Genomic DNA, 26,573 nt, shown 5'->3' with positions numbered 1-26,573 from the left:
TTGTTATATGGTTATAGTTAAAAACTGTTCGCTCACAGCATGGTGTAACGTCTAATGGCCATGCAAGTGCACATAACTATACTAGCTATAAATTGTTTGGCAATCGTCTCCTGTACCAATTAAGCAGCATAGTATCCCAAATAAATGAAGGGAATCCCAGCTATTTTCTTGATTGTCATTGGTTCTTTAACAGTTGTCTTAAATAAATGGTACCCAATTAACCGATGGCCCAATTGATCAAAATACCCTTTATTCCCATATTGTTGTGAATCTTGCCTTAATTTATTTTGATGATTTTATTTCCAGATTTTCTCCAGCATCCAGCTTTCTCAGTCACCTAAACAGGCCAGCAGTTTCTTGTATTCAGGGGTGGCATAGCAGCATAGTGGTTAGTACACTTTACAGTACAGGCAACTGGGGTTCAATTTTCACCAGAGTCTGTAAGAAGTTGGCACGCGACTACGTAGGTTTGCTCCAGGTGCTCCAGCTTCCCCCAGAAGCCCAAAGACATAATGGTTTAGTACTTTAACTGGTCATTGTAAACTGTCCCATGATTAGGCTAGGATTAAATCAGGGATGGATGGACAGCGTGGCTCAAAGGGCCAGAAGGGCCTATTCTCCACTGTATCTCAAGAAAAAAATAACTTCAATGCAGAAGGAAGGGCTGCACTTCAGTTAACATGTTCTGGACCTTAATCATCTTGTTTCTGGAAGAGGACATATGCAAAGTGCACCAAGAAAGTCTGCATGTATTTATCCTTTGATTTGTTCATGAGAGGAGATACAGTTTGAAAGAGTTTGAAATAATTTGAATAAATTCTGGAAGAAGATCGATAGCTGTGGATAGCTTATTTATTAATAACACTTATTATTGTTATAATTCTTTAAAACAGAGCACAATAATCTGAAATTTCATTGGAAATAAACATAAGAGCTCGAAATCAGGATTCAAATTTCCAGTAATAATTTTCGAATCCCTGTAAACACCAAAACTTTTATTTAAGAAAACATGTTCAAAGCAGCTCATATACATATATGCATAAACACACACATGTACATGTAGAAACACATTGTGCACATGGTTTCACTTGTGAATAGGAACACAAGATTTCTTCCGCAGCGGGTCTATTATTTTAAAAGAAGCGAGACGCTCTAACATGTTTCGCCCACACTAAAAACAAGGTTTGAAACGATGTCGGATATACACACGGGTCCATCAGGATGCATCGCATCACGTGGAAACGACAACCTCAGTAATCGAGAAGTTGTCGCCTGGAGCATGCGCAGTTGCTGCTCCTGCCACAACCGAATACCTGCTGGGACTTGTAGTTTGGCCCCGGCACGTTAAACTCAGTTTCTATTTAGGCCACACACACCAAACATTGTCCCCCAACTCTTTCAATCCTTGCCAAAGCTTCTCTTCTACTTAATCTCATACAAGACTGCAACCAGCCAAACCCGCGAGTTGTTTCAATCTGAAATCTCCATCCAGTTCCCCATTCAGCATACACCTACCGCTATGTAACTCCCGCAACACACCGGCTGCCGACTGGTCACTGCCGTAAATTGCGTAACCGTGGTTGGTCAGCGTGCGCGCACACGGGGAAGGAATTATCTCGCGAGACTGTGGCCTCTCCTCCCTGCGGCTGACAGGTGTGCTGTTGGGGGAGTGACGAGAGCTTTCCTGCAGGTCTGGCGAGGAATGCCCCGCGCGACCCGCCGGCTGGTCCGTGACGGTCTGAATATTCTTTCGACTATTAAACCGTATGAGGGCGCGCGAGCCCGGGGGTGCGCGTCGGGGACGGCGCTTTGCGTCACGTCATCGGTTTCGATTACGCGATTAATGTAACTGCGTATGGGATTAGGGCAGGAAATTACTCGTGTGGGTGAGTTGTCAACTAGAACAGTACTGTACTTAAATTTTAAACCCGCACATTCTGAAACATGCAAGCGTTCGCACTCTTAGCATTGTTCTTAACAATGGAGCACTGAATTGTGCTACGTATTCATTTCTGTATTTAGTTTAATGGACTAGCAAAGATATAGTTTTTATAAAGTCAGGTTTAAGAGGGAGTGGTAAATTTACAGTCCTTTTTTGCAAATCCAAATCAACCAATATGTTTGGAGAGATGGAGAACAAATTGCTGTCACTTAATCATTACAAATTACATGACACAGAGACGGCAGATGCCCGAATCTAGAGCAACAAACAATCCGCTGGTGAAATTCAGTGGGTCGAGTAGCATCTACAGGGGAAGGAACTGTCATTTTGGGTCGTCGCGTCCTGGTTCACGGTCTCGAGCCGAAACGCCTATAGTTCCTTTCACTCCACGGTTGCTTCTGGACTCACTGAGTTCCTCTAGCAGATTACTTGATGCTTTGCATTCTAGGTGCTGTGATTTTGACAAGCAGAATCTATGAAATTTGTAACTGCATTAAGGCGACATTGTATAGTTACATGCAAAAAGGCTGGATGAACTCTGGGTCAGACAGGTGTTGAGGGAAATAGGTGGTCGACATTTCGAGTGGAGACCTTTCTTTCATCTGGATATCTTACTATAACATAATTACATCACATAGTGACTCCAACATAATTGATTTCCGGATAACCAGTGCACAGTGATTTCAGTAAAATTACTGTGGCGTCAGTAATCACCTTGTTTAAATAGGACAATTCTTGATTCTCTGGTACCCCTGGTTTCTGCAGTTTAGTGGTGCTGACAGCAGCAAGTCTTTATTTCTACATCTCATTGTAGAGTGAAGAAGACAGGACTAGATTCTCAGTAACCCATCTTCATTTCAATGTACACATATGTTCCTTTTTGACAACACACCATCACTAACAGATGTTTTCTGCTCCTTTTAGTTATTTCAGATGACATAAAGAAACTGCTTCATGCAAGATGGTTGGCACTGGCAAAATCCCAACTGCATTGCTCAAGTTGTGTTATGTAGAATTAGCAATGCCTTTAGCTAAGCATCTCTAACTTATCTTAAATACGTTGACTTAATTGTCAATGTGCAAGATGGTGTGTGCATACTGTACACACAAAAGGAGAGCACAATTGTTTCCTCATTGGGCTACGTGAATTGTCAACAGACTGGTGTATGTTTTGCAGTTGAATAGATGCTCCTAAGCAGAGTGGAAAGCCATTGATAAACACAAGAAAGTCCGCAGATACTGGAAATCCAAAGCAACACACAAACGTAAAATGCTGGAGGAACTTAGCCAGTCAGGCAGCATCTATGGAAATGAATAAACAGTTGACATTTCAGGCTGAGACCCTTCTTCAGGACTATGAAGGAAGGAGGAAGATGCCAGAATAAAAAGTTGGGGGGAGGGGAATAAGTCTCTCTGGAAGGTAATGGGTGAAGCCAGGTGGTTGAGAAAGGTCAAGGGCTGGAGAAGGAATCTGTATGGCATATAGGAAAAACAGAAGGAGGAGGGGACCTGGGGAGAAGTAATAGGCAGGTGAGAAGAGATAAAAGATCACAGTGGGGAATAGAAGAAGAGTGGGGGGGTAAATTTGTTTACCAGAAGGAGAAATCAGTATTCATGTCACCAGGTTGGAGGCTACCCAGATGGAATATAAGGTGTTGCTCCTCCACCCTGAGGAAGAGGCCACAGGCTGACATATTAGAATGGGAATTAAAATGTTTGGCCACTGGGAAGTCACCAGAATGGTGCAGAGGTGCTCGGCGAAGCAGTCCCCCAGTTTACCAGCGGATTTCACCAATGTAGATGAGGCTGCATTGGAGCACCAGACACCAAAGAGAACCCCAGCAAATCCACAGGTGAAGTGTTGCCTCACCTGGAAGGACTGCCCGGGGCCCTGAATGGGGTGAGGGAGGAGGTGTCTGGTCAGGTGTAGCACTTGGCTGCTGGCAGGGATAAGTGCCAGGAGAAAGATTACAGTAGTTGCGAAGGACGTATGAACAAAGGAATTGCATAGAGAGCGATCCCTGCGGAAATCGGAGTTGGGGCTGAATGTAGAGACTTGTTTAGTGGTAGGATCCATTTGGAGATGGCGGATATTGTGGAGGATAATGTGTTGGATGCAGAGGCTGATTGGGTGCTAGGTAACACAAGAATAACTCTATCACCTTTAAGGCAGTGGGAAGATGGGATGTATGTGGAGTAGGTGAGGGCAGCATCAATAATTGAGGGAGGAAAACCCCTTTCTTTAAAGAAGGATGATATCTTTGATGTCCTGGAGGGCAAAGCCACATTTTGTCAAAAAAGCTGTGGCAGAGGTGAAGAAACTGAAAAGAGGACATAACGTTTTTACAGGAGATGGGGTGGGATGAGGTATAATTGAGATAACCATGGAAATCAGCAGTTTTATAAAAAAGTTGGTTGACATTTTGTCTCCACAGAGAGAGATCGGGAAAGGGGAGGGAGGTGTCAGAGATGGGCCAAGTGAATTTAAGGGCAGGGTGGAAGTTAGAGGCAAAGTTGATCAAATTGACGACATCAGCATGTATGTGTGAAGCAGTACCAATGCAGTCATCAATGTAGTGGAGGAAGAGCTGGAGAGTATAACCAGGGAAGGCTTCAAACATGAAGAGACAATAGGACTACCCAGATAGTCCAGTTAGTGGATCTTGAGTAGGAAGTACAAGTGAGCAATGTTAGGTAAGGGAACTATGAGTTTGGTGGCGGTGGATGAGGTCAGTGATTGTGGCGGAGACAGATTTCTGATAATTTGGCGTGGAGTCGAGTCCTCTTTGAGAGGTAGGTATGAGGTGATGTCTGAGAGTTATTGCCTGGCCTCAGCCAGTTAGAGGTCGGTGTGCAACACTAAAATATCACCCCCTTTGCCTGCGGGTTTGATATTAAGGTTAGGATTGGTGTGGACAGAGTGGATGGCAGTGTGTCCAGAGAGGGTAAGGTTGGAGGAGAAGAGAGGAGTGCTGAAATTAAGATGGTTGATGTCTCATTGGTAATTCAAGATGAAAGCTACTGACATTGTGTCTACAGAAGAATTATTTAGCAGTAGTTGTCAGAAGTAACTTGAATTAAAATCAGAAAATTCTAGAAACACCGAGCAGACCAGGTGGAATATATATGGAAAGTGGAATTGTTAACCACTCAGAGATACGAACCTTCTTGGAACTGCGATAGAAATTAAATTGGTTTTCAGATGTAGAGAAGGTGGAGGACTGAGAGGAGGGGAGGAACTAAAGGAGTATCTCCATACGATAAGACCAGATAATGTCATGATGCAGATTGCGCTATATCTGTATAATTGGTTATTCACAGTAGCTTGTGCCCAGCAGGCCAAATAGAAATAAAAGTTGAGCCAAACTGTTAACAGTTATGATCAGTTTTTATGCAGACAGGAATAAAAAAGAACATAAGAAATAGGAGCAGGAGTAGGCCATCTGGCCCATCAAGCCTACTCTGCCATTCAATAAGATCATGGCTGATCTGGCCGTGGACTCATCTACGCCTATCTACTTTTCCCCATAACACTTAATTCCCTTACTATGCAAAAACCTATCTAACCTTGTCTTAAATATATTTACTGACGTAGCCTACACTGCTTCATTCAGCAAAAAATTCCACAGATTCACCACTCTCTGGCAAAAGTAGTTTCTCCTCATCTCCATCCTAAAGCTACTCCCCCAAATCTTGAGGCTAGGTCCCCTAGTTTTAGTCTCACGTACCAGTGGAATCAACTTTCCTGCCTCTATCTTATCTATCCCTTTCATTATTTTATATGTTTCTATAATATCTCTTCTCATTCTTCTGAATTCCATCGAGCACAGTCACAGGTGACTCAATCTCTCCTCATAGTCTAACCCCCTCATCTCTGGAATCAACCTGGTGAACCTCCTCTGCACTGCCTCCAAAGTCAGTATATCCTTCTTCAAATAAGGAGACCAGATCTGCACACAGTACTCCAGATGTGGTCTTACCAGTGTCCTGTATGGTTGCAGCATAACCTCCCTGCTCTTAAATTCAATCCCTCTCGCAATGAAGGCCAATGTTCCATTTGCCTTCTTGATAGCCTGCTGCACCTGCAAACTAACCTTGTGTGATTTGTACACAAGCATTCCCAAGTCCATCTGCACAGCAGCATGCTGCAATTCTTTTACCATTTAAATAATAATTCTGCACTTTCATTTTTCCTTCCAAGTGGATGACCTCGCATTTACCAACATTGTACTCCATCTGCCAGATCCTTGCCCACTCACTTAACCTATCTATATCTGCAGACTCTCCATATCTTCTGCACAATTTGCTTTTCCACTCAATTTAGTATCATCAGCAAACTGGTTATCTAAACGAACAAATTACCTGAAGGTGGAGAATTTGGCACTGAGTTCTGAAGGCAGCAGTTTGCCTCGATAGATGGCATGGAGATCCATAAACTCATATTGAGCCTCATGACAGTGCCAGAGGCCACAAACAGAAAGGTCAGCCGAATGTGAATTAAAGTAGCTGACAACAGGAAATTTGAACACTCCTACTGACCCAGTGTAGATGCATGGCAAAGCGATTGTCCAATCTGCATTTGTTTACTGCAGGGTTTTTCAACCAGGATTCAGTGAGAGGTCGCTCGGTGTTTCGTAAGAGATCGTGATTTTAAAAAATAAACATTGCTTTTTGAACTTTACGCAACACGTGACGCTAGCACTCGCTGTGGTGGGCGGTGACTGAGCAGCCCCATTAGCAATTTCGTTAGAGGTGTCCCAGCCCAGTACGGCAATGCGCAGTAGGACCGTGTTTACTTGGTGAGTCCGTTCTCAGCTTTTGACACGAGATAGGGGAGACTGTTGATGATTGGTGAGCGTTGTATTGAACGGAGGGGAGGACAGTAGGCTGATAATTGGTCAGCACTCTATTGCACGGAGAGGAGGATGGTGGGCGTATAATAGGTGAGCACTGTATTGCATGGAGAGGATGATGGTAGGCTGATGAGTGTGCATTTTCCAAGTATTGAATGTACTCGCCCGACTCCAGCTGTGACGTCAGCCTCTCCCTCCCAGATTACCTTCCCACAACTTCCCCATGCACACCGCCGAGCAAACAAACTAATGGTGTAGTAGAAAATGGGAGGGAAATTTTCATTGTAAAGACAGTCCAGCATAGCCATTTTTGAAGAGGAGGTGTGAGATGGAAGAGGAAGATTCTAGGTCTAGACCTACGGACAATTTTGATAAGGTTAATGATGAAGATTTTCTGAGTCAATTCAGTGTGCTAGGGCAAGAACTGACACAAAAAAAGTCAGCCTTTACAATGAAAGCTACTTATCAATGGGTTTTACATAGAGTGGTGATCCAAGTTCCAATTCCATTGTGCCTAGTCTGTGGCAAACAACTTACAAATGTAGCAATGTCTCCAGCAAAAATGAAAAAATACTTAACTATAAATCACAGCCATATGACACATAAAAGTGCTGATTACTTAAGTGACTACTGGAATCGCAAAACAATCAGATTGAAGCTTTTGAAAATGACGTCGCTCAGTAAAAAAGTCCAGGAAGTAAGTTATTGAGGAGCTGTAAGACCAGTTCTCTAGAGAATGTTTAAAAATCTGTATGAAAACCTGGACAAAGTGTACACCAATCTCCTGCTACACGTAGAAATCCCGTGGCCTGGCAGAGGAAGAGTTCTCAACAGGGTGTTTGATTTGACAGGTGAATTTCAGGAGTACTTTCAAGAAAATAGTAGGCCAGAGTTTGCTGAGCGCTGTGAAGATGAAGAATAGCTGCAGAAACTAGCCAACTTAACAGACATTTTTCATCATGTGATCCAGTTGAACAAGTCTCTGCAAGGGCCTGGAGAAAATATTTTGACTTCAAGTGACAAGATTCTTGGATTTAAAAGGAAACTGAATCTTTGGAAAAATCATGTTGCAAAAGGAAATCTTGAAATATTTCCATTGTTGCTTGGGTTTGAGAGTCAGAAAATCTTGAGTCTTATTGAAAAACACCTGAAGATCTGCAGAACAACATTGAGCAGTATTTTTCTTCCCTTTCAAAGCAAGTGGGTGAGGAACCCTTTCTGTAAATTTTCTGCTCAGACTGAGAATTTGACTTTGAGAGAAAAAGAAGGACTTTATGGGCTCCACTCTAATCATGCACTCAAGATGAGATTTACTGACCTGCCCTGGACAAATTCTGGATTTCTGTGAAGGAAGAGTATTTCTGCCATTCATAGGAAAGCAATGAACATTTTGCTGCAGTCTTCAACTCGTGTGAGCAAGCTTTTTCTTCTTTAACAAGCATCAAGAGCAAGGATAGAAATCGTCTCATTTCAGCTGAAGGTGAAATTCATGTGTGCTTATCTCAAGTGCGGCCCAGAATTGAGAAATTTATTATGTTTGCTTATGAGTTTTTAAAATTTATCAAAGCAAAAGAAAGTGATTAATTTCAAGAAAGGTAAACTAAAAATTCATTCTCTACTCAAAAGAGCATTGACAATTATTTTTGGATTATTGTATCTACAACTTGTAGATCACGCGAGCTGTAGATATAATAATTTTTATGCAGGGGTTCCTCCATGGCAAAAGGGTTAAGAATGGCTGGTTTACTGCATTGTAGATGAGGCCACATTGGGAACAATGTGTAAGATTGGAAGAAATGCAAGTGTATCACTGCTTGGATCCCTAGATGCTAAGACAATTAAGGGCAGATATTCTTGCCATTGTTTGAGAAATTGCTATAAGGATGAGACTGCTAGGTGGGGACAGAAGAGCTGACCAAGGAGTTGCAAAGAGAATAATCACTTACAAACCTGAAAGGGAATGAAAATATGTGGTGGTAGAATCACAGCAGCTGGTGGAAATAGAACTCTGTTCTTGTCCTGTTAAGAGGCGAGAGCCGATCTGGCAGAGAGGAAGCCACAGTTCAGAAAAAAAGGAAGACATTTGAGGAGCATCTGTGCTGAGTGTCTCATCATCCAGTAGTTAGTTGCTACTAGGAGCCAGGAATAGTAGTATTTCTGATAGATCTGTTATTGTATCAAAAATCTTAACTACCCTACTGCTGGGCTTAAGCTCTTTTAAATGCATGGGATATTTAATATATAAAAAAACTTCTGAGTATAGAGTCACCTTTCTTGCGTCACTTGCATCATTGTTCAGTATTATGCTTCTTCCACCTGAAGTTCTCTGAGATATGCTGTCAGTCTGATGGAATTAGTTCTGTGTAGATTTAAATGAACTACCAACCTTTATGTTTTCACATGGTACGAAAAGGAAAGCTAGCACATAGATTAATAGTGCCAGGAAGTGAAAATACCACTAAAGGATGCAACAATTTGGATAGTTTAACCTTACTATTGAGACCTGCCTTCATTGGCTACAACTGTAATTCTTTAAATCAAGAAATAAAAAAGACCAAGAGAATTCAGTCTTTCATATAAAAGTAGGCACATCTTCCTTCCTGTACCTGGGGGATATTACATGGATATAGTGAGTGCAGGAGAATTGATTAGTTTTAAACCACTTAAATTAACATGCAAGTTCTTAAAGGAAATATATTTCTCCCAGTCTAGTTAATCAGAATATATACAAATCCATTTACTTCCAGGGTAATAACAAGAAATCTGTTTTGAAAGCAATGTTTCTGTTGTATTTCCACAATGAAAGATTACATTCATAATTCACTCACTCTCTACCTGTGGTAGTCAGTTTCAGAGTCTCTCAATTTCCAGTATTTTAGATTTGTAATTAAAATATTCAAGTACATTTGGAAATTTATTGACAATTTTTTACCAAAGTAACAACAATGTTACTGAAATATAAACAATTGAATTTCAATACAGGTTTCCCCCACCAGCCAAAGGTAGAGCATTCCTATGAAACAGTTCATAAGCCGGAATGTCGTAAAGCGAAGAAGCAATTACCATTTATTTATATGGGAAAATTTTGTGAGCGTTCGCAGACCCAAAAATAACCTACCAAATCATGCCAAATAACACATAAAACCTAAAATAACAGTAACATATAGTAAAAGCAGGAATGATATGGTAAATACACAACCTGTATAAAGTAGAAAGACTTTTCCACAATCATTGCCTGAACTGTTCTCCGTAGCGAAAATCTCACGCATGCGCCGTCAGCAAAAAGATGGCCCAAGCGCTCTCCAGTAACCTTTAAGCTATGAAGCTGCCAAATCATACCAAATAACACGTAAAAATACACAGCCGATATAAAGTAGAAATAATGTATGTACAGTGTATTATCACTGACCGGAATTGGGAAAGCGCGGAGCACACTGATGGTGGTGTGTTAGACTGAGTCGTTGGAGTTCGGGTGGTGCAGTGGCCCCCACCCTCCGGGCAGCGAACCAATACATTGCCGCGAAGCATGCAGCGGTAGCCAGGAGGCACACAGCACATCTTTAAGAAAAAAGCCGAAATAAACATGCTAATTAATTAGGTGCTACCCGGCACGTAATTGTCGGCCCAGATCAGTGCCGATTGCCGATTGCATCGCCTCTGCTCTGGGCCGACAATTACATGTCGGGCGGCACCTAATTAATTAGCATGTTTATTTTGGCTTTTTTCTTATAGATGTGCTGTGTGTCTCCCGGCTACTGCTGCATTCTTTGCGAATCGGTATCTGTCCGCGGCCTGTGTGTTGGGGTGGTGGGACACTGGGGTGTCATCTCATCGGCTGTTTCCATTAGAGCAGGCAGCTCATCTTCTCCTATGACTGCCCGCCTCGATGTCGAAGGCCGAGGTTCGTTGTCTGCTGTGGCTGATGTGGAAGGCTTGCTTGACTGCTGAGCCTCACGCATTTTTCTATCATATTGTTTTTTGTAAGCACTCAAACCATCCTGCAAATATCCCCTAAACCGACGTACCCTTTCAAAATTAAAGTCGTACTTTATCATTACTCATTTGGTTTCGATTGTTATCCTTTCCTCTTCCAATTGCATCAGCCCTTCATCTATCAGTTCTTGGTCAGGGGATGCCAAAACCTCTTCAACATCACCTTCATCAGCTTCCACAAGCTATGACTCACTTGGTCCTTACTACGTTCACCACGGTCAAAACGCTTAATTATGTCTAGTTTTAAGCTAAGTGTAACACCCTTACGAGCTCTTTCAGGCTTTTCCTTAAGAACCTTGTCTGTTCCTTTACAATTTATAACATATATTTTTGCAGTGGTTTTCCATCAACTCCATGAAGCTGAAGCAAGTGTATAGATGTAGGAGGGAATATTCAAGAATCTGCAGATATTTTGATTGAGAAATGAAACATAGATCAATTTGTGAAATCAGTATGTGGAAGAGGGTATTTGAATATAGATAATAAATTCTGCATGCTTTTAATCCTCTGTATAAGGTGCTGTGAAGTTGTATGTATTGTGATTGTGAAGGTGTCTTTCAGATATTTAAAAAAAGATTCTCCTATTTTTTGGGGGGGAAATCTCACGATGAAGTGTAAAATTTTTGGGCCCAGATATTTTTCAGAGACTTGGCAGTTCCATTCTAGTTGTGGGTGGGGGGGGGGGGCACCCAGTTCAAATTGTGGCATTCCACAGATCCAATGGTACAGGAAGAACCAAACTCCCTTAAAGTGAAATGAATCCAAATAATATGAAGGACACAACAGGCGGTGATATCTACTTGAAGCCTAATTTGCTTTGATCCTTTAAATTCAATGAGAACCTCCTGAAGATGCAGTTAATATACAAGTTGTAGTGGTCTTGCCTGATATAATCCCGCTGAAATACATTTTGCAGAGTTGGAGTTCTATCATCACATGTTTAAGGACTTGTGTCTGAAATAACATCCACATGACTTAAATTATCGGATACAGTATATTACAACATTATATTAATTGACCTTTATAATGCATAGGAAGACATCTGAAGTGCCGTCCTTTGATTGAGGTGTTAAAGATATATCAGGATATCTTGTTTCCCCTTTCATATCAGAATTAATGGAGAAATCAAACTCAAGCTCTGAGTACTGTAATTTTGAAACTTTATTCAAAATAAAATTACTTACAAGTATAAACTGTTCAATGCCCTTTCATTCTTTCTACTTATGGTCAATGTTTTAGTTCTGGTTCCATTGCATTCATACACATCAACAGCACTGCTACGACTCATGGTGCTCTAGGGTGGTACACTGCTACCACAGTAATTAAGTGCCTTCTTCCTGCTACCCTCTTCAGAAGGAGAAGAATCCTACACTGTGATCCTTTCCCATCCAGCCCTCGCGTCCCTCTGCAGGTGCTCCTGCAGCCAGTCTCCACGGACGTCTTGATGTGCTGGTAGACCAAATGTGGAAGTTTTGGTAAGGCAAGAATTAACATAAAGATAGAGTGCAGACAACCCAGTCAAGAACTGCCTTTGCACACCAGGGATCTGGAGACAAGATAAGAGATCAAAGCACCCGCACCAACTCACAAATGACTTTGGAGATGCTCTGCAGGTGCTGGAAATCCGAGCAACACACAGAAAATGCTGGAGAAACTCAGCAAGTCAGGCAGCATGTATGGAAAGAAGTACAGTCAAAGTTTCGGGCCGAAACTCTTTGGCAGACCTGGAGAAAAAAAACTGAGTAGATTTTAAAGGTGGGGGGAGGGGAGAGAGAACCACCAGGTGACAGGTGAAGCCTGGAGTGGGAGGATGAAGTAAAGAGCTGGGAAGTTGATCCGTGAAAGAGGCGGAAGGCAGTGGATGAAAGAGAAAGGAGTAAGAAGCACCAGAGAGAGGCGATAGGTGGGCAAGGAGATAAGGTGAAAGAAGGGAAAGGGGATGGGAAATGGAGAGGGGGGGTTGGGGGGCATTACTGGAAGTTTGAGACAATGATATTCATGCCTTATGGTTGGAGGCTATCCAAACAGAATTTAAGATGTCGTTCCTCCAGCCTGTGTGGCCTCATCACAACAGTGGAGGAGGCGATTCCAATATGTCCATCCATGACCATCCATTTTAATTCCACTTCCCATTCCCATCCCCATTCCAGTATGTCCAACCATGGCCTCCTCTATTGTCATGATGAGGCCACTCTTGGGTTGGAAGTAGAGATTGCTCAACATTTAATTAATATACCGTATATAAGCACATGAAAACTTTTGGGATAGAACGCTAAGGACTAAGTGCTGGAACATTGAATTAGGTACCTTTTTGATAAGTGTGCTAACAGGTGTGTTTCCATACTGTATGACTAACTATTTGCATTCAAAGATCTAAACTTACTGTTCACTTATAGAAGGTCATTGCTTAACAAAAGTTGACTTTGATTAGGTCAGCATCAGTATGCAAAATTATACTGAACCATGTTGAAGCAGTTCCAAGATAAAATGTTCAATTGACCTTGCATGTGAAATTAAGTAATATTTAAAATTAATTAAGGGGAACTGAACTATTTTGGATACCAAAACGCAAACATGAGGAATTCTGCAGATGCTGGAAATTCAAGCAACACACATCAAAGTTGCTGGTGAACGCAGCAGGCCAGGCAGCATCTCTAGGAAGAGGTACAGTCGACGTTTCAGGCCGAAACCCTTCGTCAGGGCTAACTGAAAGAAGAGCTAGTAAGAGATTTGAAAGTGGGAGGGGGAGGTCCTATCAGGTGAGCTGACACTTCACCTGTGAGTCGGCTGGGGTGATATACTGCGTCCAGTGCTCCCAATCTGGCCTTCTATATATTGGTGAGACCCGACGCAGACTGGGAGATCGTCTTGCTGAACACCTACGCTCTGTCCGCCAGAGAAAGCAGGATCTCCCAGTGGCCACACATTTTAATTCCACATCCCATTCCCATTCTGATATGTCTATCCACGGCCTCCTCTATTGTAAAGATGAAGCCACACTCAGGTTGGAGGAACAACACCTTATATTCCATCTGGGTAGCCTCCAACGTGATGGCATGAACATTGACTTCTCTATCTTCCACTAATGCCCCACCTCCCCCTCGTACCCCATCCATTATTTATTTATATACACACATTCTTTCTCTCTCTCTCCTTTTTCTCCCTCTGTCCCTCTGACTTTACCCCTTGCCCAACTTCTGGGTTTTTCCCCCCTCCCCCTTTTCCTTCTCCCTGGGCCTCTGTCCCATGATCCTCTCATATCCCTTTTGCCAATCACCTGTCTAGCTCTTGACTCCATCCCTCCCCCTCCTGTCTTCTCCTATCATTTTGGATCTCCCCCTCCGCCTCCCACTTTCAAATCTCTTACTAGCTCTTCCTTCAGTTAGTCCTGACGAAGGGTCTCGGCCCGAAATGTCAACTGTACCTCTTCCTAGAGATGCTGCCTGGCCTGCTGTATTCACCAGCAACTTTGATGTATTTTGGATTCCGTTAGGTAGAATTACCAATATTTATGCAACATATTATGAATTTAGAACCATTGATCCAGAGTTTGAGCCCCAGCATAGTAGCTGAACAATGTACATTTTGGTGAATATATCTGAGATAAAAAAAGGGCTAATATCAGTGGTAGTAATCATAAAATTAAGAAAATGTTGTAAAATTCCACCATGTTATCAGTCTGTATGGATTGGTGATAATATCAACATTGGTGCACCTCAGGGGTGTGTGTTTATCCTACTGCTCTACTCTCTCTATTCCCATGACTGTGTGGCCAGGCTTAGCTCAAATACCATCTATAAATTTGCTGATGATACAACCATTGTTGGTAGAATCTCAGATGGAGACAAGAGGGCATACAGGAGCGAGATGTACCAATTTGTGGAGTGGTGTCGCAGCAACAACCTTGTACTCAACGTCAGTGAAATGAAAGAGCTGGTTGTGGACTTCAGGAAAGGGAAGATGAAGGAACACATACCAATCCTCATAGAGGGATCAAAAGTAGAGAGAGTGAGCAGTTTCAAGTTCCTGGGTATCAAGATCTCTGAGGATCTAACCTGGTCCCAACATATCGATGCGGCTATAAAGAAGGCAAGACAGCGTCTATACTTCATTAGGAGTTTGAAAAGATTTGATATGTCAACAAAACACTCAAAAGCTTCTATAGATGTACGGCAGAGAGCATTCTGACAGGCTGCACCACAGGACCGAAAGAAGCTGTAGAGTTGTAAATATAGTTGGCTCCATCTGGGGTACAAGCCTACAAAGTACCCAGGACATCTTCAAGGAGCAGTGACTCAGAAAGGCAGAGTCCGTTATTAAGGACCTCCAGCACTCAGGGTATGCCCTTTATTTATTATTACCATCAGGTAGGAGGTACAAAAGCCTGAAGGCACACACTCAGCGACTCAGGAACAGCTTCTTCCCCTCTGCCATCCAATTCCTAAATGGACATTGAACACGTGAACACTACCTCAATTTTTAAATACATATTATTTCTGTTTTTGTACGATTTTTAATCTATTCAATATACATATACTCTAATTTATTTATTTATTTTTCTTCTATATTATGTATTGCATTGGACTGCTGCTGCAAAGTTAACAAATTTCATGACACATGCCAAAGATAATAAACCTGATTCGGATTCTAATTCTGACTGTTTATTAATGTACTTAAGGAAGGGAAATATACTGTCCTTCCCTAACCTGACTGAATTGTGGTTCCTGACCCAGCAACCTTTTTTTGCCTCACGATTTAGGGGCAATTGGAGTTAGGAAATAAATACTAGTAACACCTACATTCTGCAAAGGAATAAGAAAATGACCCTGACTCAGCCATATATCAGTGATGTAAAAAAAATTGAAATAAAAACAAAATTTGCTGGCAATACCTACATGGGATAGTGCCATGAGCAGGGAAGTTGACTTTGATAGAGAGCAAAAGTGAATCTGAGTGGTAAAGAATATGGCCTGCTAGGATGTTGAAAGGGGAGAGAATGCAACACTCACAACACGCTGGAGGAACTCAGCTGGTCAGGCAGCATCCGTGGAAACGATCAGTTGATGTTTCGGGCTGGAACCCTTCGTCAGGACTGTAGAGGGAAGGGGCAGAGGCCCTATAAAGAAGGTCGGGGGAGGGTGGGAAGGAGAAGGCTGGTAAGTTCCAGGTGAAAAACCAGTAAGGGGAAAGATAAAGGGGTGGGGGAGGCGAAGCAGGGAGGGGATAGGCAGGGAAGATGAAGATGGAATAGCGGAAAACACAATGGGTAGTAGAAGGAGGCGGAACCATGAGGGGGGTGATAGACAGCTGGGCGAGGGGGCAGAGTGACATAGGGATAGAGGAAGGGAGGGGGAGGGAATTACCAGAAGTTGGAGAATTCTATGTTCATACCAAGGGGCTGGAGACTACCTAGACAGTATGTGAGGTGTTGCTTCTCCAACCTGAGTTTAGCCTCATCATGACAGTAGAGGAGGCCATGTATGGACGTATCTGAATGGGAGTGGGAAGCAGAATTGAAGTGGGTGGCTACTGGAAGATCCTGTCTGTTGAGGCGGACGGAGCGGAGGTGCTCGACCAAGCGGTCCCCCAGTCTGCATCGGGTTTCACCGATGTAGAGGAGGCCGCACCGGATGCAATAGATGACCCCAACAGTCTCACAAGTGAAGTGTTGCCTCACTTGGAAGGACTGTTTGGGGCCCTGAATGGCGGCAAGAGAGGAGGTGTAGGGACAGGTGTAGCACTTGCGCTTACAGGGATAAGTGCCGGGTGGGAGATCCGTGGGGAGATCCGTGTGGACCAGGGAGTTGTGGAGGGACCGACCCCTGCGGAAAGCAGAGAGGGGTGGAGAGGGAAAGATGTACTTAGTGGTGGAGTCCTGTTGAAGGTGGCAAAGGGGAGAGAATGTATGTTTAGAAATTATGTAGGATAATCTATTGAATGTAACTGCATCCTTCTGGCTAGCAATTGAGAGGATGAGAGCTGAATTGTGGAGCAGATGGGTGTTAATAGCCAGACAAATGTGGAAAAGGAAAAGCCATGGTTCAGATAAAAAGGAAGTAATCTCAGAATCACTGATGTAGGAACTGCTAAATCTGTTCTGATGATGACAGAACCAAATAAACTGGGAGGTTAGAGTCATTAGTAGATGCAGCGTAGGAAAAGATGTAATTCGCATTGCTGCAGGGCTCTTTGGGTTTGTAATAAATGAAACAATCTTGTTTATCAAAAACAGCTTTACACATGTCTGTTATGGAAAAGCATTCAAAAGCTTAGAAAGGAAAATGATTCAAGTTATTATAAGTCTAAAATCAGTAGGTTTTATGAGGAGGAAAAAATGTTTAGACTGTTATAATAGTTTTACAAGGATGTAAACCGCAGTATAGTTGAGGGGTGCGGGGAGAAACCAGTGGTTAGAGATTCACAAAATGCTGCAGGAAGTCAGCAGTTTAGGCAACATTTATGGAGAGAAATTAACAGACAATGTTTTGGGCAGAGGCCTTTCATCTGGTGTCTCTGACTGTATAGAGACTGTCCGGATTTTCAAAAATCATTTCAGAACACAAAGGGTTGCTGCACAAAATGAGGGATCATGGGTTATGGCAATGTTTTAGTGTAGACATATAACACTGGAATGCAGATCATTTTCAATTTTTGAAACAAAATAAACTTAATTCACAATAAAAAAATACATACAAGAATAACCAATTCAATGCCTTTCCTTTCTTTACATTCATAGTAAATGTGTTCCACACTGTTCAATTGCATTCATGCACATCAATAGCACTGTTGCTACTCACATGGCACTCTGGGGTGGTATGCTGCTAGTATAATTACTGAAGGGCTTTTCCCTCAACCTGGCCTCTCCCACTCCAGTAGAAGAACCCTACACTGTGGTCCTTCCCCACTTCCTCACTACAGTTATTTTCAGATTAGCAGACTTCTGGTGGTTTGGTACTACCAGGATCAGTACTGAAGCCCTCAACTATTCACAATAGGAATGATTGAATGTAACACATTTGGTTTCTGGCTTTGTTTTACCATCGGAGATTCTCAACAATTGATGTAATCAATGTATTCAAATATAACAAGGGATGTAAGCGGTGACCATGGCTTGTGGACGGTTGCAATGTACATCATCTAAAATATGCACATTAGTTACTCATCTTGACCACTCTGACAATACCTCCTACACTTAAACCTCTGCTACTGCAAAGGAGAAGGACATAAGGAACATCACCCCCTGCACGTTCACCTCAAGGCAGCACCGTAGTAACATAGAAAACCTACAGCATAATACAGGCCCTTCAGCCCACAATGCTGTGCCGAACACGTACTTACTTTAGAAATTACCTAGGGTTATCTAGTAATTTTTCTAAGCTTCATATACCTATACAGGAGTCTCTTAAAAGACCCTATTGTATCTGCCTCCACCACCGTCATCGACAACCCGTTACACGCACTCACCACCCTCTGCATAAAAAATTTATGGCTGACATCTCTGTACCTACTTCCAAGCACCTTAGAACTGTGCCCTCTTATGTTAGCCATTTCAGCCTTGGGGAAAAAGCATCTGACTATCTACACGATCAATGCCTTTCATCATCTTATGCACTTCTATCAGGTCAAATCACATCCTTCATCGCTCCAAGGAGAAAAGGCCAAGTTCACTCAACCTATTCTCATAAGGCATCCTCCCCAATCCAGGCAACATCCTTGGAAATCTCCTCTGCACCTTTTCTATAATTTCCACATCCTTCCTGTGGTGAGGTGACCAGAACTGAGCACAATACAGCCCAGTTTTGCATCCTGTCGTTGTCCTGCTGTAACCGATGACAGCCCTCCACACTATCCACAACACCCCTAACCTTTGTGTCATCAGCAAATTCACTAACCCATCCTTCCACTTCCTTATCCAGGTCATTCATAAAAATCTCAAAGAGTAGTGGTCCCAGAACAGATCCCTGAGGCACACCACTGGTCACCGGCCTCTATGCAGAATTTGACCTGTCTACAAGCACTCTTTGCCTTCTGTGGGCAAGCCAGTTCTGGATCCCCAAAGCAATGTTCCCTTGGATCCCATGCCTCCTTACTTTCTCAATAAGCCTTGCATGGGGTACCTTATTAAATGCCTTGCTAAAATCCATATACACAACATCTATGGCTCTACCTTCATGGATGTGTTTAGTCACATCCTCAAAAAAATTCAGTCAGGCTCATAAGGCATGACCTGCCTTTGACAAAGCCATGCTGACTATTCCTAATCATATTATGCCTCTCCAAATGTTCATAAATCTGCTTCTCAGGATCTTCTCCATCAACTTACCAACCACTGAATTAAGATTCACTGGTCTATAATTTCCTGGGCTATCTCTACTCCCTTTCTTGAATAAGGGAACAACATCTGCCACCCTCCAATCCTCCAGAACCTCTCCCAACCCCATTGATGATGCAAAGATCATTGCCAGAGGCTCAGCAATCTCCTCCTTCGCCTCCCATAGCAGCCTGGAGTATATCTTATCCGGTCCCTGTGATTTAGCCAACCTGATGCTTTCCAAATGCTCCAGCATATCCTCCTCCTTAAAGTTTATATGCTCAAGCTTTTTGAGTCCACTCTAAGTCATCCCTACAATCGGCAAGGTCCTTTTCCGTAGTGAATACTGAAGCAAAGTATTCATTAAGTACCTTCGATATCCCTCCGGTTCCATACACATTTTCACTGTCACACTTGATTGGTCCTATTCTCTCACATATTATCCTCTTGTTCTTCACATACTTATAGAATGCCTTGGAATTTTCCTTAATCCTGCTCGCCAAGGCTTTCTCATGGCCCTTTTTGGCTCTCCTAATCTCATCCTTAAGCTCCTTCCAGCTGGCATCATAATTTTCTAGATCTCTATCATTACCTAATTTGAACCTTTCGTAAGCTTTTTGTTTTTTTGACTAAATTTTCAACAGCCTTTGTACACCATGGTTCCTGTACCCTACCATCCTTTCCCTGTCTCTTTGGAATGTACCTATGCAGAACGTCACACAAGTATCCACTGAACATTTGCCACATTTCTGCTGCACATTTCCCTGAGAACATCTGTTCCCAATTTATGCCTCCAAGTTCCTGCCTGATAGCCTCATATTTCAACTTACTCCAATTACATACTTTCCCAACTTGTCTGTTCCTATCCCTCTCCAATGCAGTGGTAAAGGAGATAGAATTGTGATCACTATCTCCAAAATGCTCTACCACTGAGAAACCTGACACCTGACCAGGTTCATTTCCCAATACCAGATCAAGTACAGCCTCTCCTCTTGTAAGCTTATCTACGTATTGTATCAGGAAACATTCCTGAACACACCTAACAAACCCCATCTAAACCCCTTGCTCTTGGGAGATGCCAATCAATACTTGGGAAAATAAAATCACCCACCACAACAACCCTGTTATTATTACGCATTTCCAGATCTGTCTCCCTATCTGCTCTCAATGTCCCAGTTATTATTGGGTGGTCTATAAAAATACACCCAGTGGAGTTATTGACCCCTTCCTGTTCCTAACTTCCACCCACAGGGACTCAATAGACAATCCCTCCATGACTTCTTCCTTTTCTGCAGCCCTGACACTATCTCTGATCAGCAGTGCCATGTCCCCACCTCTTTTGCTTCCCTCCCTGTCCATTCTGAAACATCAAAAGCCTAGCACTCTAAGTAACCATTCCTGCCCTCGAGCCATCCAAGTCTCTGTAATGGCCACAACATCATAGCTCCAAATACTGATCCACTCTCTAAGCTTATCCACTTTGTTCATGATGCTTCTTGCATTGAAATAGATGCATCTCAAACCATAAGTCTGAGCACATCCCTTCTCTATCACCCGTCTATCCTCCCTCTCACACTGCCCACAAGCCGTTTCTTCCTCCGTCTCTTCAGTTCGGTTCCCACCCCCCAGCAATTCTAGTTTAAACTCTCCCCAATAACTTTAGCAAACCTCCCTGTCAGGATATTGGTCCCCCTCGGATTCAACTGCAACCCATCCTTTTTGTACAGGTCACGCCTGCTCAAAAAGAGGTCCCAGTGATCCATAAATCTGAAGCCCTGTCCCCTGCTCCAATCCCTCAGCCATGCATTTATCTTCTACCTCACTCTATTCCTATGCTCACTGTCGTGCGGCACAGACAGTAATCCCGAGAATACCACCTTTGAGGTCGTGCTTCTCAACTTCCTTCCTAACTCCCTGTAGTCTCTTTTCAGGGCTCCCCTTTTCCTACCTATGTTGTTGGTATCAATATGTACCATGACCTCTGGCTGTTCAGTTTCCTAATTCATGATATCATGGATGCGATCAGAAACGTTCTGGACCCTGGCACCTAGGAGCAAACTACCATCTGTGCTTCTTTCCTGTGTCCATAGAATCACCTGTGAGACCCCCTATCACTGCTGCCACCGTCTTCCTTTCCCTACCTTTCTGAGCCACAGGGCTATGCTCTGTGTCAGAGGTGCAGCCACTGTTGCTTCCCTCAGGTCAGTTTTCCCCCCAACAGTACTCAAACAAGAGTACTTATTGTTAAGGGGGACAGCCACAGGGGTACTCACTAGTATCTGACTCCCGCCCTTCCCTCTCCTGACTGTTACCCACTTACCTGTCTCCCGAGGCCCCAGTGTGACTACTTGCCTATGGCTCCTCTCTATCACCTCCACACTTTCCCTGACCAGACAAAAGTCATCGAGCTGCTTCTCCAGTTCCCTAGCACAGTCCCTAAGGAGCTGCAGCTCAACACACCTGGTGCAAATATGACCATCCAGGAGGCTGGGAGTCTCTCGGACATCCCACATCTGACATCCAGAACAGAACACCAGCCTCACAGACTTACTTTCTATTCCTATTCCTCACAAATAACTTACCTTGCCGAAGTCCTGTTGAGCCAAAGTCCTCCTACTCTGTCTCCCTCTACTCTGGCACCCGCTCTATAAAGCTGTCTTCTTTTTAAAACTTTCCCTCTGGTCTAACTTGCTGATGTCCACAGGCTTGCGCAGTTGTGCCTTGATCAAACTACTGAGGAAAAAACTATCTTCTTTTAAATCCTTCCCGCCAGTCTAACTCGCTGACATCCACATGTTTGTGCAGTCGTGCCTCGATCAGTAGTTAGTGTAACACTTTACAGCTCCAACAGTCTGGGTTCAATTCTGCCACTGCCTGTAAGGAGTTTATATGTTCTCCAAGTGACTGTGTAGGTTTCCTCCCACATTCCAGAAACATCTGGGTTAGGTTTATTAAGTTGTGTGCATGCTATTTTGGTGACACAACCATGGTAACACTTGTAGGCTGTCCCCAGCACATCCCTGGAAGGTGTAAATCATTGACACAAATGACGCATTTTACTGTATGTTTTGATGAGCATGTAACAAATAAAGATATTTTTAAATCTTTATTGTCAATCCTTCATCGTCACTGGATTTAATTCAGGGAGGGAGGAGAAGGTGGCGGCGCGACGCAGCGCACGCAGCCGCTCCAAAATGATATCGTATTTGTAAGTAGGTACCGTGCACAATCCTGATTTGATGGAGATAGACATGAGCAGCATGGAGGAACATATAGAGAAACTTGTGAAATGCCTGCTTCCCTGCCACTGCTACTGTGCAATTGAGAATCTCTGGAGGGGAAGGCCCTAAATCCTCGGGTTGTCTATTGCCTGTTGCCGGGGCCGAAGCGCTCGGCAGAGATGGTGCTCAGTGCTCGGTGTCGGAGGGCTGGTCGGAGGCTCGAAGTTTTCAGACAGACTCGAGTCGGCTGTGGTCGGGTGCTTCCAGGGTGCTGCATCGGCAAGTTTGCGGCGCTGGGAGCTCATGGCAGGGAGAGTTTTTCTTCCTTCTACCGTCTGCGTGAGATGATGGGACTTTTGAGAGACTTTGAGACTTTTTTTCACCATGCCCATGGTCTGTTTTTTATCAAATTATGGTATTGCTTTGCACTATTGTAACTATATGTTATAATTATGTGGTTTTTGTCAGTTTTTCAGTCTTGGTTTGTCTTGTGTTTCTGTGATATCATTCTGGAGGAACATTGTATCATTTCTTAATGCATGTGTTACGAAGTGAAATAAAAGAGGACTGCGTGTCCTCATAATCTAATCTAATACCGTCGTAGAACCACCTTCATCAAAGGCATTGCAACAATTCAAGAAGTTGGCTAAATGCCAATATCACAAGGGTAATTATGGATGGGAAATAAATGCTGCCTTTGCCAGGAATACTCATATTCTAAAAAATAAATATATAAGCAAGTTAATTAACTAACTAATTTGATATCTGATGACATTGGTTATACAAAGAATGTTAGTTATAATACTAGGGAGCATATTATCTTCAATGTGTCTTGTGGGATCTTTAATGTTTAAAAGTGAAAGCCAATTTTGCTCACTGTTCGTGATGGTCACTCCTCTCTCCATGGTGCTAAGGTTATGAAGACTGCCCCAGCTGCTGTCTTCAGTGCCCGCTAATATGATGAACAGATAAGTGAGGCTGTGAACGTACTTCAGGCTGCTCCAGGGTTCAGATCTGAGGACTCAATTTGGTTCGCAATGTTGTCATTCACTTCAATTGTTCTCATGATTTGTGTTTTTTTTCCCTTTCTCTCGCACATCAGGTTATTGGCCGTTTACTTTTATTTATTTTCTTTAATTGGGTTCTTTCAGGTTTCTTACTTTGTGGCTACCTGTAAGCAAACAAATCTCAAGGTTGTATAATTTATACTTTCTTTGGTAATAAATGTATTTCAAATCTTTGAATCTTTGAATCATGTTTTGCACAGTACAATTATAATGATACTTCACTTTTCCTAATCTTCAACTTTATTGCAATAAAGGCCCACATGCTTGGTACTCTTTGTTTAATATTTTTTTAAAATTTCATTTGTTAACCATGGATGATGGTCTTTCTAATTGGGATAAGTTTCTGCTGAGTGTTATGAACAGCTGTTTAAGTATCTGCCATATTCATTCACTGACCAATCTTACAAAGTCTACTCCAGACTTTACTTTCATACAATTGTAGTTGACTTTATTCATTTGAGGACATAGGTTCTGTGTCTGAGATTTAACCTTCAAACTATACCTAGAATTCTGTCACTTGGTGATCACTTCTCACTAGGAGATCCTTAGTCATAATCATCTTTTATTTATTCTACCCTAGTAAATGTGATTATATCCATAATAGCCTGTTCCCAAGTTAACCTTGCAACATATGCTCTCAGAAACAATTCCTGGCTCATTCCACAAATTCTACTTCCACAATACTCATTATAATTGATTAATTCAATCAATATGCAGATTAAAACTTCCCACAATAATTGCAGTTCACTTCTTATATTGTTTGATATTTCCGTATTTATGCTTTATCTAATTCAGACACAACACCTTTAGAATACTTCCACCCATGTCTTTTGTCCCTGTTCACTTTTGCCACCAGAATTGATTCCACATCATAGTCCCAGGCATATATATCATTATTCAACACAGCATGGATTCTTTCCTCCATTAACCAAGTTATGCTGCCTCCTTTCCTTTTTTTCTATTCATTTCAAATCTTGAATAACCTGGAATTTTGAGTTCCCAGTCCTGATCATCCTGCAACTGTCTGTGTGAAAGATATTTAAGCAAACTTGTCTGCTTCTATATTTGCCATCAAGTTATCTATCTCAGCGGTCCCCAAGCACCAGGCTGCAAAGCATGTGCTACCGGACCGTGAGGAAATGATATGATTTGGCGATATGAGTCAGCTGCACCTTTCCTCATTCCCTGTCACGCCCACTGTTGAAACTTGAACGCACGTGAACTCATGACCCGCACGTCATCCATGTCAGCACGGGAAGGAGATCAACTCCTCGACCTTGCAAATGACGACGGACTGAAAAGTATGTTTGACATAACATCTCTGCCGGCATTCGGGATCAAAGTCAAGGCTAAATATCCTGAGATAGCCATGAGAGAGCTGAAAACGTTGCTTCCATTTCCATCATATCTCTGCAATGAATGCAGCAAAAACTAAATTGCGGAATAGACTGGACATAAGGAACCCCCTTTGAGTATCACTGTCTCCCGTCACCCCTCGATAGGACCATGTTGTTGCAGGGAACAAGCCCAGGGCTCCCACTGATTCAGTGATACTGGTGTGTTGCAATGATTTTATATGTTCTTACAGGGAAAATATGTGCTGTGTGTTTAATATCCAAACGTTACTTAAAATGTTATGATGCTATTGACTTATAAGTGACTTATATAACCATATAACAATTACAGCACGGAAATAGGCCATCTCTGCCCTTCTAGTCCATGCCGAACGCTACTCTCAGCTAGTCCCACCGACCTGCACTCAGACCACAACCCTCCATTCCTTTCCTGTCCATATACCTAAACAAATTTTCTTTAAATGATAATATCAAACCTGCCTCTACCACTTCTACTGGAAGTTCGTTCAACACTTACTTCAAGCTCCCCTGTCCTCCCCTGATAATTGACTTATCACTATATTCATGCGAGGAAAATATGCACTGTGTGTTTAATATTAAATTTGTTAGATAAATAGACAATAAACAATAGATGCAGAAGTAGACCATTCAGCCCTTCGAGCCTGCACCACCATTCTGAGATCATGGCTGATCATCTACTATCAATACCCGGTTCCTGCCTTGTCCCCATAACCCTTGATTCCCCTATTCATAAGATACCTATCTAGCTCCTTCTTGAAAGCATCCAGAGAATTGGCCTCCACTGCCTTCTGAGGCAGCGCGTTCCACACCTCCACAACTCTCTGGGAGAAGAAGTTCCTCCTCAACTCTGTCCTAAATGACCTATCCCTTATTCTTAAACCATGCCCTCTGGTACTGGACTCTCCCAGCATCTGGAACATATTTCCTGCCTCTATCTTGTCCAATCCCTTAATAATCTTATATGTCTCAATCAGATCCCCCCTCAATCTCCTTAATTCCAGCATGTACAAGCCCAGTCTCTCTAACCTCTCTGCATAAGACAGTCCGGACATCCCAGGAATTAACCTAGTGAACCTACACTGCACCTCCTCCACAGCCAGGATGTCCTTCCTTAACCCTGGAGACCAAAACTGCACACAATACTCCAGGTGTGGTCTCACCAGGGCCCTGTACAAATACAAAAGGATTTCCTTGCTCTTGTACTCAATTCCCTTTGTAATAAAGGCCAACATTTCATTAGCCTTCTTCACTGCCTGCTGCACTTGCTCATTCACCTTCAGAGACTGATGAACAAGTACTCCTAGATCTCTTTGTATTTCTCCCTTACCTAACTCCACACCGTTCAGATAATAATCTGCGTTCCTGTTCTTGCTCCCAAAGTGAATAACCTCACACTTACTCACATTAAACACCATCTGCCAAGTTTCTGCCCACTCACCCAGGCTATCCAAGTCACCTTGAATTCTCCTAACATCCTTATCACATGTCACACTGCCACCCAGCTTAGTATCATCAGCAAACTTGCTGTTGTTATTCACAATGCCTTCCTCAAAATCATTGACGTAAATTGTAAACAGCTGTGGTCCCAATACTGAGCCCTGTGGCACCCCACTAGTCACCACCTGCCATTCCGAGAAACACCCATTCACTGCTACCCTTTGCTTTCTATCTGCCAACCAGTTTTCTATCCATGTCAATATCCTCCCCCCAATGCCATGAGCTCTGATTTTACCCACCAATCTCCTATGTGGTACCTTATCGAATGCCTTCTGAAAGTCAAGGTACATCACACCCACTGGATCTCCCGCAT

At 42.8% G+C, this 26,573-nt stretch overlaps 1 protein-coding gene and 1 long non-coding RNA gene across 2 annotated transcripts in view; one reads left to right on the top strand and one right to left on the bottom strand.

The window, feature by feature from the left end:
- ascc3 (activating signal cointegrator 1 complex subunit 3) overlaps positions 1-1,572 on the bottom strand; it is a 399,975-nt gene extending 398,403 nt beyond the window's left edge. Inside the window, exon 1 of the mRNA XM_063040308.1 lies at positions 1,516-1,572. The gene's annotated coding sequence lies outside the window, so the exon portion shown is untranslated. The remainder of the gene's footprint in view (positions 1-1,515) is intronic.
- A 61-nt stretch (positions 1,573-1,633) lies between these two features.
- Positions 1,634-26,573, top strand: part of LOC134342321 (uncharacterized) — a 36,217-nt gene continuing 11,277 nt past the window's right edge. Inside the window, exon 1 of the long non-coding RNA XR_010016998.1 lies at positions 1,634-1,886. This is a non-coding gene — a long non-coding RNA (uncharacterized LOC134342321). The remainder of the gene's footprint in view (positions 1,887-26,573) is intronic.

This window comes from Mobula hypostoma, chromosome 2, assembly GCF_963921235.1.
Source record: "Mobula hypostoma chromosome 2, sMobHyp1.1, whole genome shotgun sequence".
Classification (NCBI taxonomy): domain Eukaryota; kingdom Metazoa; phylum Chordata; class Chondrichthyes; order Myliobatiformes; family Myliobatidae; genus Mobula; species Mobula hypostoma.
Note: the sequence above shows the minus strand (reverse complement) of the source record. Positions and strands in the feature narration are given on the sequence as shown.